Genomic DNA, 15700 nt, shown 5'->3' with positions numbered 1-15700 from the left:
TGAAACTGAAATCTTAAATGGCATTCATTTTAACTGCAAATCTTGAATGAGAATTCAAACTTCTAACTATTGGAAGAAATCAAACTCCAATTTTATATGTAATAAAACACGATAAAGAGACTGGTTTATATTTCTAAAAGCAAATCCTATTTTGCTACCTTCAATTTATTTGAATCAAATTGCTCTAAAATAAAATGCCTTGTAAACTATACTTTAAATAACTATAGAACTAATGCTACAGGAGTGGAATCTCAACAAAAGATTCTAAGTCTGGTGTTTATCAAATCCTGAGTTATTAGAATGGAGACCTGGTCTATGATTATATTCAATAACTCAAAGCATTGTAAACGATTAAATCACACTGAAACATAAGTCACTCAGTTCAATGTTCGAAATAAACTATATTATTCATTAAAGAAAATAGAAATCAATACTCAATCGATTATACGTGAATGAAACTAAATCATCCTATGATAATTTAACTACTTCAATCAATGCTACGTAAAGAAATGCTTTTATGATAAATCACACTATGAAAATGTCAAAAAGAAATCAAACAACACAACAGTGGAAATGGACAATGTAATTCCTATTTGTGGCTAATCGAGATTCATTTGAAAACAAACTCAACACACACCATCAATCAAACCCCCTATTCCACATAGAGAAATCCACACAATTTATTGATTATCATAAAACCCATTATAGAGATGAATACATCGATTTGATCACACAAAGATCGCGTTTAGTGATTCCAAAACACATTTTATTAACTTATCACAGGTATTTCGATCACGATATAAATGAATGTGCTTTCATATGATAGAACAGAGCATGGTTAATATGAAATACGACTCCACGTTTATGAAGAACAGAGCATAACCATGTGTCATGGATCTACGCATAATTTCTTTGACATATGAGGGTCTACATGCTTAGAATTCCTAATCGAGGTGTCTAGAAATGAATGCAAGGTTATCACACTTAAAATCACTCCAAAGCTAATGAAATTCCTCATGCATTTGTACAAGAAACTTCAACAAGCTCAAACCAGAACTGAATAAGAACGACTATAATGAATCAACACACACTGGTACTCCTACATACTAAGAATGAATCCTATTCCCAGATGATGGTGGGCCTTACCACACCTATGTAAGCTTAGACTACTTGCAAGAAATGAAAGCTTCAAACATTTAAATCAAAAGCTCATAGTAAACCAACAATCGAAATGATTCAATCTCAATGCATAGCCATAAGAGAGTCTTTGATTATGAATAATAATGTCCTTAACAATGCTTGATAGCTCAATAGTTTTTCAATAACAATCTTCTCTCTAAATATTAACTTATTACAATTCTGGCCTTTATAGGCATTGATTTGTGTTCAAAGCAAAAATAAACCATACATTGTAAGTTCAATGAATTGACTAAATTAAACTTTGAGATCTGATCGTTGGAATGACGTTTTCCTTCTTAGAACAACATATTCTAACAAATCCCAATATTGGCATAGACTTGTTTCAATGAGGATGTAGAAGATCTTCATCATGGAAAAAAATGAACTCGTCTCGATCATAATCTCTAGTTGTAGTATCCAAGCCTCTAGAAGCACGAAGTCTACTAAACCTCCATGGTGTTGAGTACAGATCTTGAATTGGGTTGTTAAGTACAGAAATAGAAAAACAAGGCTATCGACAAGCACTCCCTCCATCGTGACCTGTCCATGTTGCTGCAATTCTTCACACTTATCCATAGTGATTAGTTAAATCAGTAGGAGTAACTTAAAATCACTCAAATATAATAAAAACCAACAAAATGACATTAATTAAATGTTTTTACCTCATCATAGTGATAGTGATGGAACGGTAGATGTGGGAGTACTTTCTTTGACAAAAAATTGGCAAAAATAGAGGTGGAAAATGGTAAAATTGGGGATAGAACAAGGCACTGTTGAAGCCCCGAAAATCGGGTCGACAACAAGGGGGATAACCACCTGGTCCGGACCTTGGTTGGCCGCTCCTTATCCGTTTGGTATAGCGGGTCTGACTGGGGATAATGGGACCAGTTTCCCAATCTATGGGTGCGTGTGTGTGTAGAGTTGGATGATGCTGATCTAAGAGTACTTAAAGCTAATTTAATTCAAACTTCTAAACTAACTCTATGCTATTGTAATCTAATGAGAAACAACACATCTAATCTACGCTAACCCGGGGTGTATTTCTTCTATTATGCGATCTAAAGAGCTTTCAAACAATAACTAGTAATAAAGATCATTCAGCTATCATAAGAATAGAAATCAATTAAGATAAACCACTTTGCATAAGAAGTGTGGCAAAACAGTTGTGAACAACATATCACATAATAAGTTATTCATATATCAGACATGAATAAATGGCTCCACCGTACAGAAGTGCCAAATGGTAACTCATACATTCATGCAATAACATATAAACAACTGAAAACTGTATATCACTTTAAGAATATAAGCAGAAATGGCCAAGAGATAAAAGTACCATTTATGACTAATTCTACTCATAAGCTTCAAGCAAAAACGATTTATCTCTACTTGTTCTAACATCTACTAAGAGTACAAAAGTGCAACATCAGTAGCAGATGTCAAATGAAAACATTAATAAATCTCGATCCATCCATTCATCAAAACCTCCTCTGAGGGTGCAGAAGTGCATGTTCCGAGGACAAGTTTTTGACAAATTTCTGGACCCTTCTCTAAATGCATGAGAAGGGTTAAAATACTACTTCCTAATTCTAATAATAGTGTTTTTACAAAATTTAGGATGTGGTTTTCAAATGACCGTTCTTTTTCTAATCTAATTTTAAAGAAAAAACAACATTCTAAAATAAGGCTACTTCTGAACTTGGTCTTTAAAGCTGCAAGTGTTCATCATGGGCTTGAGGAGAGTCGGTTGGCTGACTTCTATGCTGAGCTGGGCTGCGAAAACAGCATCTATGAGAGCTGGCACTACTTTTTCGGCCGTGTTTATGATGCATTTCACAGTCATCCATTGACTATGCGGCTTGACCATGTATGCCCAGTAACACTCCCAATTTAACCTGTTTAATGCTTGGATTGCTTTTCCCTTTTGCTGTGCCTTCTGTTTCCATTCTGCTTTCAGTCGTAGCTTATTTGGTAGGTATCCCGGGGTGGTCTCTGCTAGGTTTGGGTTCTCTGCCACAAATTTCTTAACGAATTATGCATTGTAAGTCGCCTGCGGTTTAGGAGGATGATACATAAGCTTTAGATCTTGCGCAACGAATGATCTGATGAGCCCATGTCCTTGTACCTTGAATTGTCTATTTTTCATCTCTGCATTGTCAAGTATCCACTTGATCATATCCGTATATGGTAGAATTTTGGGCCTTGCTGCTATCCGGTGAAGAAATGAACATGCTAGCTCCTCTAAGGACGCCTCGGAAGAGCGTTGTGAGCCCGCGATAACATCAACCTTCATTATTATGGGATTCTCTTCTTCGAGCAGTTTGTACATGCTTTCCCATGTCGATATCCCTGCATCTCTGTTACAGGCTGTGTCTGTATACAAAGACGCCATCTCCTTCGTCTTTTCCTTCGCCTCAGAGCTTTGAGCTTTATTTTTCTTTCCCATTTCTTCCTGCATTTAGCTTTAAATCGTCTTTAGTTCTTCGTTCCTGCAGGTTACGAGTGAAATGGAAATGATTGATCAAGAAAGGTGATGGGAGAGTTTTAAATGCAACAGATATATAAAATATGCCACCTTACGTGAAGTAATTCTTTACAAAAGCACGCGTCTTCATTTCATTTAATAACTGACAACTAATTCATTTACTATCATTAAAAGCGCATGATCTTGAGTCAGATTATGGTAAGTGGCTTTTCTTTGAATGGCGTGCCTGAAGGATTCGTGATGAAGTGATTTATGATTTGCTTATGTAACATCGTAGATCGCGCCATCGCAAATCGCACCATCGCAGATCGCGAGAATATAATATCGCAGCGATCGCAACATCGCAGGTCACAGAAGTTTGATGTTTGCCAAATCTTGCCAGCTCATTTCTGCGATATGCGATCTTGCGATCGGCGTTATCGCAGATCGATAAATCTTGAAGTTTTTTCCTTATGAGTATTACTTTATTGCGATGCGATGTTATGCTTAACGCGAGGATCTTGCGCATATTGATATTATAGAGAAATGGAGGTATTTCCTATCTTTTTTGCAATGCGGTTTTAAAGATATTTCCCTTATCGTAGACTTAGGTTAAAAATATTCAAAAGACCTTTCTAAGCTTACAATGGTAACCTTATTTTGAAGAAAGGAAACTGTTGCTTTTTTCTTTAAAATTTAACTAAGGGTCCCCATTCATTTAGTATTTTGGACAACACTTAAATGAACAAGGGGGGGGTGTTGCTGGCCACAACAATTGGCGATTCACTTGGGAGAACCAGTTATCTCTGATCTTCTATTGACGTTTTTCAAACTTCCGAAACAAAAAATTTTCTCAGAAAACTTAAACTTTATTATAAAAAGATAAAGCATATTATACTTCAAACTGTCAATGATATTTTGTTTCAACCTCTTTCTATTTTAATTACTTGTATCCTCAGCTTGTCCTTGCATTTACATCAGCCATTACTTGGTCTTGTAAAAATTAAAATAAAGTCTTCCCTATGTAGCAGCCTTTTAAATATGCTCCTTTGTCGCAGGTAGAGCCTCTGCTGCCAGCAGGCGTCCATAGCCTCGACAGGGTTACCTATTACCCAGTAATGATCCTTTATCCTGCTTAAGGCTATTTACAACTTTTCAGAGAAAAACCCATTTTGACACTTTTTTCCTTTTTTTTATTCTCTAAAGAACAATGTCTTGGTTTGGTGGCCAAATTATGACACAGTCATTCACTTGATTTACACTTTTGCTGAACAAGCTGGCTCGTGATGAGACCCCTTGTCTTTTGATTGCAACAATCTTGAGTCGTTGCCCTGTTTTGGTGGACAGTATTGGAAAAGTTAGCAAGTTATAATATCTGTGATCATGATAAGCCGGCTCGTGATGAGACCTCTTATTCTTTGAGATATAGTGTTTTCTCGGATTGTTCCTCTGAATGCTGTGATTTCCTTTAGCAGGGAGCAAGTCAATTTTTTCCTTAAGAAAGTTCTGGATGACAATAATAGAGTTTTTTGGAAATGGCTGTTTCTACAGGGAATCCTTATTTTGTTATTGATGCCTTTCATTGTACTGACATAAAACAATTTCTTCACTAGGATTGCTTTCTTCAAATTTCTTGGAGTTGAAACTAGTATCATATCTGGGTTAAAGTTCTATTGATAATAAAGATCAAGTTTCTAAAAGATTTGCTATTTATAGAAGCAGAAGTTCAAAATCTTGATAGAGAAAAGGTGTCTTTAGTAAATGTCAAATGTTGTTAACCATAGCAAATTTTATTATGGAGAAAATTATTTAACGAAATGAGAGGTAGACATTCCCTAGGATTATGTACAGAATAGGGATAATCTCTTCTCTTATTTTACCTACCAACTATTAAAAGTAAACCTAATAACCTAGCTAAATTACTCCTACTCCTATTCTAACTATATACAGAAAATTAACTAGGTGAAATGATATTTCCAGTGGAACCATATTTTCATTTTTTATTCCTACACGTATGTAACTTTCAAACATCAGCGTTAAGAACAAAACTTTTCTTGGACTGTTAATGTTGGATGTGGAATAAGAATGTGTAACCTCAGTTGGAATTCTGTCTGATATTTCTTTCTCATGAAAACTTCTTTCCAACTGGATACCTATTGGATCATAAAAATCAGGATGAATTTCTGTTATGGATTGATGATCTCGTAATAGGAAAGATGACAAGCCAGGTTGCGAATATGATTTTTTAGTTTTAATGGTCTGTAACCTACTGTGCGTTAAAGTCAAGCTTTTAGCGATTTCTTGTAAAAGGAAAGTTTCGATATATAAATCACTAAATAAATCAATGCAGAATAGATGGAAATTCCTGGAAAGATATTTATCAATTGGCGCGAATTGTCGACAAGTTTCGAAAGGTACTTTCCTTCGTTGATGATGTTTTGGATGCCAAAGAAGTTTTTTAAGGAAGTCTGATATTGATTGATTTTGGAATTGAGAAAGTTCTATACTTCCTAGACAAAATTTAGCTTTCCAAAATGGTAGCACGCCTTTCAAATTTTCTTTGATAAGGTGCTCAACATACCATAGTAATCTATCAAAAGTCTGAAAATTTAAAACACAATCCGATTTTGTACAAAATGAGTGCAAGTGAGAAAGAAAGAAATGATTATCTGTACAAATAGTGTTACAGCACAACTGGGATTGACTTGGAATATCTTGTTTTTCACAAGAACTGGCCAAAATTATGGGATCCGAGCAATTTCGAATTCCGTCTTGTGAATCAGAAGACAAGTTATGATTGTGAACAGGCATGGGGGTTCCTCATGATATGAATCATAGATCGGGGTATTGTCTTGGATAGTAAAATCATGCAAATGGTCTTTTACTTTGAAATGAGGATTGACTGATATGATTCATGAATTAGAATATCTCTCATTATCTGAGCTTTGTTGAGTTACTTGAGATAAATCAACAACATCATCGTTTTCAAAGTAGCTATCATAAATGATTTTACAGGTTTCCCTAGATTTCTCTTTTTGGTCATATATTTTCAGACAAGGAAGGTCAAGTGGTTCTTGTTTGAAAATGATCAAAGGATGTTCTATAGTTGTCTTTTTATCTTGAAAACCTAATGATGACTCATTTGAATAATGCTCTGTACTTTTTTAGATATTTTTAACATTGAGAGGGGAAAAATTATCATCACTAAAAACATCAGGATAAAGAGAAAAATGCGATTCTGGAACAATGCATTTGAGAATATCATCATGAAAAAATCTTTGTTCATCAGATTCATCATAGACATCGGCCTTTAGATCATACCTTTGTGTACTGATACTTTTTGAAAGAGAAATAGTTTGCTGTTCTAACCTTGGCATCTGCATCTGTTGATTTGCAACGATATTATCTGACCTTGTATCAAAGTCATCTCCTAGTTCCAAGGCAGGCTTTCCTCTAGCATCTTCGCTTTTGTCTTCTTGCATTAGAGCATGCATGTATCCTAGGCTTTGGGAACTTTCTTCATCATGGGTGATTTGTATATTCAAATTGGAATTCTCATTCACATTAGAAGAAATTGAGACAAAGCTTGGACTAATTTCTGCTTGATCAGACATAGGAGGTAGGGAATGCTCAGCATAACCTGAAGATTCTTCATCCATGAGTTCACTTTCAAGATCATACTTTAGAGAATTAAGATGAAATCGCATATTAAAATCCCTAACAGATTCATCTTGTTTCCGTAGATAATCAATTCCATCATATACCTGGTCATAGTCATAACAATCAAATTCAAAAATGAAAATCTTGACGAATTGGTCCCAGCTGTGAATTGATGCAACTGGGAGGTTTCTGCACCATTTTCTAGCTTCCGATGTGAATGTAAGAGTAAAAATTCTTCATAAAATGCCTTCATCGATTTTTTGAACATCACAACTTGAAACTCTTTGAATAAATTGAAGAGCATGATTAAAAGCAGAAGAATTATTCTTACCATTGACTTTTACCTAAGACAAGAGTCTTACCACTTCAGGTGGAGTGTTGGAAGAGGTAGGAACATGGATGCAACTCCAAATGGGAAGTTTGTGAGCAACCATCCTGATTCAAATGTTACAATTGAAAATCATTCCAACAGACACTATGTTCAGGCCTTCCTTCTAGCGCCAAATATGTTGAAGCCCCGAAAATCGGGTCGATAACAAGGGGGATACCCACCCGGTCCGGACCTTGGTTGGCAGCTCCTTATCCGTTTGGTATAGCGGGTCCGACTGGGGATAATGGGACCAGTTTCCCAATCTAAGGGTGTGTGTGTGTGTAGAGTTGGATGACGCTGATCTAAGAGTACTTAAAGCTAATTTAATTCAAACTTCTAAACTAACTCTACGCTATTGTAATCTAATGAGAAACAACACACCTAATCTACGCTAACCCAGGGTGTATTTCTTCTATTATGCGATCTAAAGAGATTTCAAACAATAACTGGTAATAAAGATCATTCAGCTATCATAAGAATAGAAATCAATTAAGATAAACCACTTTGCATAAGAAGTTAGGCAAAACAGTTGTGAAAAGCATATCGCATAATAAGTTATTCATATATTAGACATAAATAAATGGCTCCACCGTACAGAAGTGCCAAATGGTAACTCATACATTCATGCAATAACATATAAACAACTGAAAACTGTATATCACTTTAAGAATATAAGCAGAAATGGCCAAGAGATAAAAGTACCATTTATGACTAATTCTACTCATAAGCTTCAAGCAAAAACGATTTATCTCTACTTGTTCTAACATCTACTAAGAGTACAAAAGTGCAACATCAGTAGCAGACATCAAATGCAAACATTAATAAATCTCGATCCATCCATTCATCAAAACCTCCTCTGAGGGTGCAGAAGTGCATGTTCCGAGGACAAGTTTTTGACAAATTTCTGGACCCTTCTCTAAATGCATGAGAAGGGTTAAAATACTACTTCCTAATTCTAATAATAGTGTTTTTACAAAATTTAGGATGCGGTTTTCAAATGACCGTCCTTTTTCTAATATAATTTTAAAGAAAAAACAACATTCTAAAACAAGGCTACTTCTGAACTTGGTCTTTAAAGCTGCAAGTGTTCATCATGGGCTTGAGGTGAGTCGGCTGGCTGACTTCTGCGCTCAGCTGGGCTGCGAAAACAACATCTATGAGAGCTGGCACTACTTTTTTGGCCGCGTTTATGACGCATTTCACAGTCATCCATTGACTATGCGGCTTGACCAAGTATGCCCAGTAACACTCCCAATTTAACCTGTTTAATGCTTGGATCGCTTTTCCCTTTTGATGTGCCTTCTGTTTCCATTCTGCTTCTAGTCGTAGCTTATTTGGTAGGTATCCCGGGGTGGTCTCTGCTAGGTTTGGGTTCTCTGCCACAAATTGCTTAACGAATTGTGCATTGTAAGTCGCCTGCGGTTCAGGAAGATGATACATAAGCTTTAGATCTTGCGCAGTGAATGATCCGATGAGCCCATGTCCTTGAACCTTGAATTGTCTGTTGTTCATCTTTGCATTGTCAAGTATCCACTTGATCATATCCATATATGGTAGAATTTTGGGCCTTGCTGCTATCCGGTGAAGAAATGAACATGCTAGCTCCTCTAAGGACGCCTCGGAAGAGCGTTGTGAGCCCGCGACAGTAGCAACCTTCATTATTCTGGGATTCTCTTCTTCGAGCAGTCTGTACATGCTTTCCCATGTCGATATCCCCGCATCTTTGTTACAGGCTGTGTCTGTATACAAAGGCGCCATCTCCTTCATCTTTTCCTTCGCCTCAGAGCTTTGAGCTTTATTTTTCTTTCCCATTTCTTCCTACGTTTGGCTTTGAATCATCTTTAGTTCTTCGTTCCTGTAGGTTACGAGTGAAATGGAAATTACTGATCAAGAAAGGTGATGGGAGAGTTTTAAATGCAACAGATATATCAAATATGCCACCTTACGTGAAGTAATTCTTTACAAAAGCACGCATCTTCATTTCATTTAATAACTGACAACTAATTCATTTACTATCATTAAAAGCGCATGATCTTGAGTCAGATTATGGTAAGTGGCTTTTCTTTGAATGGCGTGCCCGAAGGATTCGTGATGAAGTGATTTATGATTTGCTTACGTAACATCGCAGATCGCGCCATCGCAAATCGCACCATCGCAGATCGCGAGAATATAATATCGCAGCGATCGCAACATCGCAGGTCGCAGAAGTTTGATGTTTGCCAAATCTTGCCAGCTCATTTCTGCGATATGCGATCTTGCGATCGGTGTTATCGCAGATCGGTAAATCTTGAAGTTTTTTCCTTATGAGTATTACTTTATTGCGATGCGATGTTATGCTTAACACGAGGGTCTTGCGCATACTGATATTATAGAGAAATGGAGGCATTTCCTATCTTTTTTGCAACGCGGTTTTAAAGATATTTCCCTTATCGTAGACTTAGGTTAAAAATATTCAAAAGACCTTTCTAAGCTTACGATGGTAACCTTATTTTGAAGAAAGGAAACTCTTGCTTTTTTCTTTAAAATTTAACTAAGGGTCCCCATTCATTTAGTATTTTGGACAACACTTAAATGAACAAGGGGGGGGGGTGTTGCTAGCCACAACAGGCACCAACAAATATTAATATGAGTATTAATATTTCAATATTAATATTAGATTTAACGATGTTTTTCACATGCAATTATAACAAAATTTATAATAAAACTACATCAAATGAATATTTTAGAATATTACAACTTTGACGTAGAAATATTTATATGTATAGAGATTTTAATATATCCATAGGATATGGTTTTCCTTTTAAATATTCATTTTACAAATCATTAATTAAAATAAATATTAAAATATTTTAGAGCAAGATTTTGGATCCTTTGTGTTGAATTAACTTTTTTACTTTCATTTAAGAAGTGGTAATATTTATGTGTATAGATATTTTAATATATCCATAGGATATGGTTTTCCTTTTAAATAATCAATTTACAAATAATTAATTAAAAGAAATATTAAAAGATTTTAGAGTAAGATTTTGGATTCTTTGTGTTGAATTAACTTTTTTACTTTGATTTAAGAAATGGTAGTGGCTTTAGTAAAGAGTAAATATGTTTACAATTTTAGGTAATTTTGAATTTTTATGTGGTAAATATTTTCATTGAAGATAAATTTATGATCCATTCAAATTCAATGTATATGATAAAATATCTATTGCACACATGAGATAATTGTATTGTAAATTTTTTTATCTAAATACATGAGATAATTGTATTATAGTTTGTTTTTTTTTATCTATATGGTTATTTTCATTTTTGTTTGGGGCCAACATTAGTTTCTTTTATTTTCATTATTATTATTTATTGGAGAGATGAACATAAAAAATATTTAGATTTCTAGTTTTTTATTTTTATGTTGGCCGACATTAGCTAAAATTTAACTTTAAGCACGGTCATACTAGGTTGTATAATGCACCTCTCGACACAAAATAGGTTTAATTATTATTATTTTTATCTATATATGTTTTCTGATTATATTTTTTATTCTATACACAAACTTTTACTAAAAAATACGACATGTAAGCAATAGAAACTTTCTATGCAGTGAAGAAAACTAATATCTGCAACCTTAAACATGAATAAGATTTTAGTGGAACATATAAAATTGTTACACCCAGGAAAAACACAAAGCTGGATGTAAAATGAAAGGAATTTATAGATTATTATTTTTGAAGGTGATTTCAAACCTTTAAAGCTCCATGAAAATGAGTTAATGTGGATCTCAACATGTAGAAACTAACTATTTTGTAACCTTTTAAAAAATGTTATGGTAAGTAAAATGGAGACATTACAAGTTAGTAGTTTTTATATCTGCATTCGAATATAGATCTACTACTCTCACTACCATCATTTATAACTAATTGAATTAGAAAGGAGAGATTGCTAAATTATGAGAACAATCACCCTTTCATGATACATGGTGGATCAGGACCATTGAATGTCCTAGAGTGTCCATTTTAAAGGAATTTGTGAACTCACACAATAATCTTTGCTTGACTATTATTTTATTGATTCCTGAACAATTTTGATGGTGAATGCAATGACCTCTACAATTAACTCTATCTTACAGCCAAAGTATTTTAGGTTTATTAATTCGACTCTCTTTTATATAGAGGGTTAAATGATTGAGTAGTTTAAATAACTTTTCAATCTAGACCTATAAAAAAATGGCACATCCTCTACTATTTATATAGAGCTTTACTCTTAGTCTATACTATTACAATAAGAAAAAATTATAATAGTTTATCTGGATAAAAAAATAGAATAAAAAGTAAAATTTTAATAATCATATTCATATTTTTATGTTGGATAGTTTCCTCGTTTGAACATTTAAAGAACGCAAAAGTGGGTGAGTTGTTAGCAAATTAAAACATAGAAGGTCGAATAACTCTGTATGGCAAATCAATAGGGAAGAATTGACTAACTTATCTCTCCATTGTAGTGGTTTTTTAAGTAGTGATGGAATGGTTTTCATATACACCCCAAATCATTATAAACCCATGATTCCACATTTCATTAAGTGTGACATTCATTTTACTGAAAAAAAAAATAAATTCCAACATTTTGGGTTAATAGAAAAATAGAATAGAGTGGAATATTCCATGAGAAGAAAAAAATCCAAATAATTGGTATTCCTATAAAAATAGGGTGAAATATATCTTGATACTTTCCATTACCATAAAAATAGAGCAAATGGGAGAATGTAGTTTTAATTTTGCAAGGAGAAATAATTTTTTCAACTCTCCCCATCACATTCTCATGGGCTAATGGTTTACAACTATTTCATTTTAAATAAATATTTGGAGATGCATATTTAAACCCCTATTTGTAAAAAAATCGCCAAACCAAAATAAATAACCCCCTAACTTCACCCATGGGTGAAATTTTGCCCCTAAAATTTTCTATGAATATCATATATTTGGAGCATTTTTATCAAAGTAAAATAATGTTTTGATCGGTAATATTAGTTGGGAGATTGGGTCTGGAAATAATGTGAAGATTGGACTTGATCCCATTAGGGGTTTTGATGGTTACCATACTATGCTTTTCATTCTTGTCAGACGCATACATAATTTTAGATATTATTTCATTAATCAGTTATAGGTTCCTCAGGTCTCTAGTTCTAATTATCATACATGGATCAACTCTAGAGGCTTAGGTTTATATGGTGAATTCATGGTATTTGGGATAGCTATATTGATAGTATTAAACTGGCTAGTATTACCTTGAATGGAGGGTAAGATAACTATGTTTGGGATGGAAAATTGGTACAGGGACAAGTTATTGTTGCTGCAACATATAGATATATCACTAGTGCTTAAGATTAATATGGGATTTGGGGCTGATAAGGTAAAATTTACAAATGGAATATGCCACATCGGATTAAATTCTTTGGGTGGTTGACTTGACATAATAAAATATTAACTTGGGATAATTTGTGTAGGCATGGGTTCATTGGTCCAGGGATATGTTCTTTTTTCCAACTTGGACTTGAGGACATGACCCACCTTTTCCTAAATTGTCCATTTGTGGTTTCTATATGGATTGGGGTGCTCGAGATCTTAAACATACCTGTGGATTGTAAATCCTCTTCTGTTTAAGCGTGTTTAATGGACTGGTGGAGGGACTATAAGGATTATTGCACACTTCCAATCTATATTTTCTAGGGTATTTGGTGATGTAGGAATGCCATTATTTTAAACAATTCTCCACAAAACATTAAGTGTAGATGTTTGAAGATATGTGCATATTTCAATGAAATTGGGTCTGTGGTTTATATAGGTACATTGAGACACATATTGACCAAAAAATATTTTGGTGTAGATTCCTAGTTGGTTTTTTTGATGGGGTGGCTTGTAATTACATGTGTGGTAGTGGGGTTGTCATTGTCATTAAACTTGGTCACTATTTCCATTATAGCTAGAACAATGGAAGGGGGGCCAACACTAGAGTGGAGCTCACTACTCTATGGGGTATGTTATTTTGGGTTTTTTGGCTTGCCATTGAGTCCTTGGAGGTATTTGGTGATTCAAATGTTGTGATTGATTGGGTTATGTGGCTATTATCTATGGACCCATCTACACTCATAAATTGGTTGAAAAGAATTAAGTTATTGATTAAATTTTTTAGTAAGGTGTCCTTCTCCCACATATATAGATAACAAAATGGCATTACAGATGCATTATCAAGGGAGGGACACATATTTCTCCATGGGGAGATTATATATATTTCTTACTTTGATGACAAACTACAAGGGAGGGGGAATATCAACTACACATAATTTTTATATTTTCTCTTGATGATAAACATCTATGTGGCCAAATTGTAGTATATTATCATAAATGTTTATGATATAGTGCATTTTATTTGCTTATATATATATATCTTTATATGTTTATATTAGTCAACATACATACATGTGTATGTGATATCATTAGCTTTCTAGAAATGGTGTAAATTTGGAAAAAAAAAAGTCATATGTAAACAATTGGTTATTAATATAAACTTGGCCTATTGGTTTAAAAAAAAAAAACCTCCCCCTTTGACGTCAATGAGAAAGATTTTTATTTGTAAAGAAAATCAACAAAGAACTACAAACTCCAATGTTTGCACAAAATCAACAAGGAACCACATACTCCAATGTTTGCAAAATAAGATAGTATCAACCTTGGGTGAATATTAAACACCGGACATACTTTGAATGTGATAAATTGTATACACATAAATAAGTGAATATGTACCAACAATATCATCATGAGTGTATTGAGAGACCAAATTAGTTCTAAACATACGTGTTAATAGTGCCAAGGTTGTGATCATGCTCAAAGGCATAGTCTACATGATGAAATTCCCAAAAACCAATGTGGGGATAGCAATCATGAGATCAAACTTGTTCTCCTCTATGAAATCCCACACATATCTCTTTGCTAATGTATTGTATACAAAGTACATCTTCAATAGTGGACGATGTGGCATTTTCTTGACTTGTCTATGGAAAATTTCTTCACAACTATTCATGTAGGTAAATATGTGTTCACATACACATGTAGGCAAATATGCGGTCACATAGGCCCTATTCACATATGCAAATATGTTTGTTATGCAACCAGCTCACAAAATAGAAAAAATTATAGATCAACAACTTCAAAATCAACCTCTTCAAGGGGGAAACCTCCTTTACATTACAATTGAACAATTATTGGATGATACAAATGACAAGGCCTCCTTTCTATATATAAGAGTCTAAGGGGTCACAGTATAATCAGAGCCGACATAACAATAATAATGTAAGGGAACAATAATAACAATAGTGGGCTTCTATGGGGCAAACTAATAATAATATGGGGACAACATGGGCACACAATAACAATAACGGGCTACAATGACAATAATAATAAGGTAATATAGTAGTATTATAGGGACATAACATGCCCCTCTCCTTCAAAAAAGTGTTGTCCTCAACACTTGAGTGGTTCTAGATGCTTCTGTATAAAATTATCATCCTCCCATGTGGAATCTTCAACGGGTAAGTTCTTCCACTTGATGAGATACTCTGAAATTGATCGATCTCGTAGCTGTCGAGTTATTCTTTCAGTGACTGCTTCAGGTTCCAATATGATTTTTCCTTCCTCATCAATTTCTAGTAATATTGTTTGAAATGGAAGCTTGTCACCTATAACCTTCTTTAAGCATGAAATGTGGAAAACTAGGTGCACTTAGGAAGATGCAAGCAGTTCCAATTTGTATTCCATAGTACCAATCTTTTGCGACACCTTGTATGGACCATAATACTTTGGTAATATTTTATTATCATTCTTTGATTGCTTGAGGGACATTTGTTTGTATTGTTGTAGTCGTAGAAATACCTAGTCACCTACATAAAAAATTCTTTCGCTGCGATGTTGATCTACTTGTTGTTTCATTCTATTTTATGCCAAACTTAGGTTATCCTTTAAGAGTTGGAAAACTTTTTGTTGTTG

The sequence above is a fragment of the Pinus tabuliformis genome, chromosome 1_2 (assembly GCF_031772625.1).
Source record: "Pinus tabuliformis cultivar Carrire ecotype Pingquan chromosome 1_2, CPIR1, whole genome shotgun sequence".
Taxonomy (NCBI): Eukaryota; Viridiplantae; Streptophyta; class Pinopsida; order Pinales; family Pinaceae; genus Pinus; species Pinus tabuliformis.
This window is presented reverse-complemented; position numbering follows the sequence as displayed.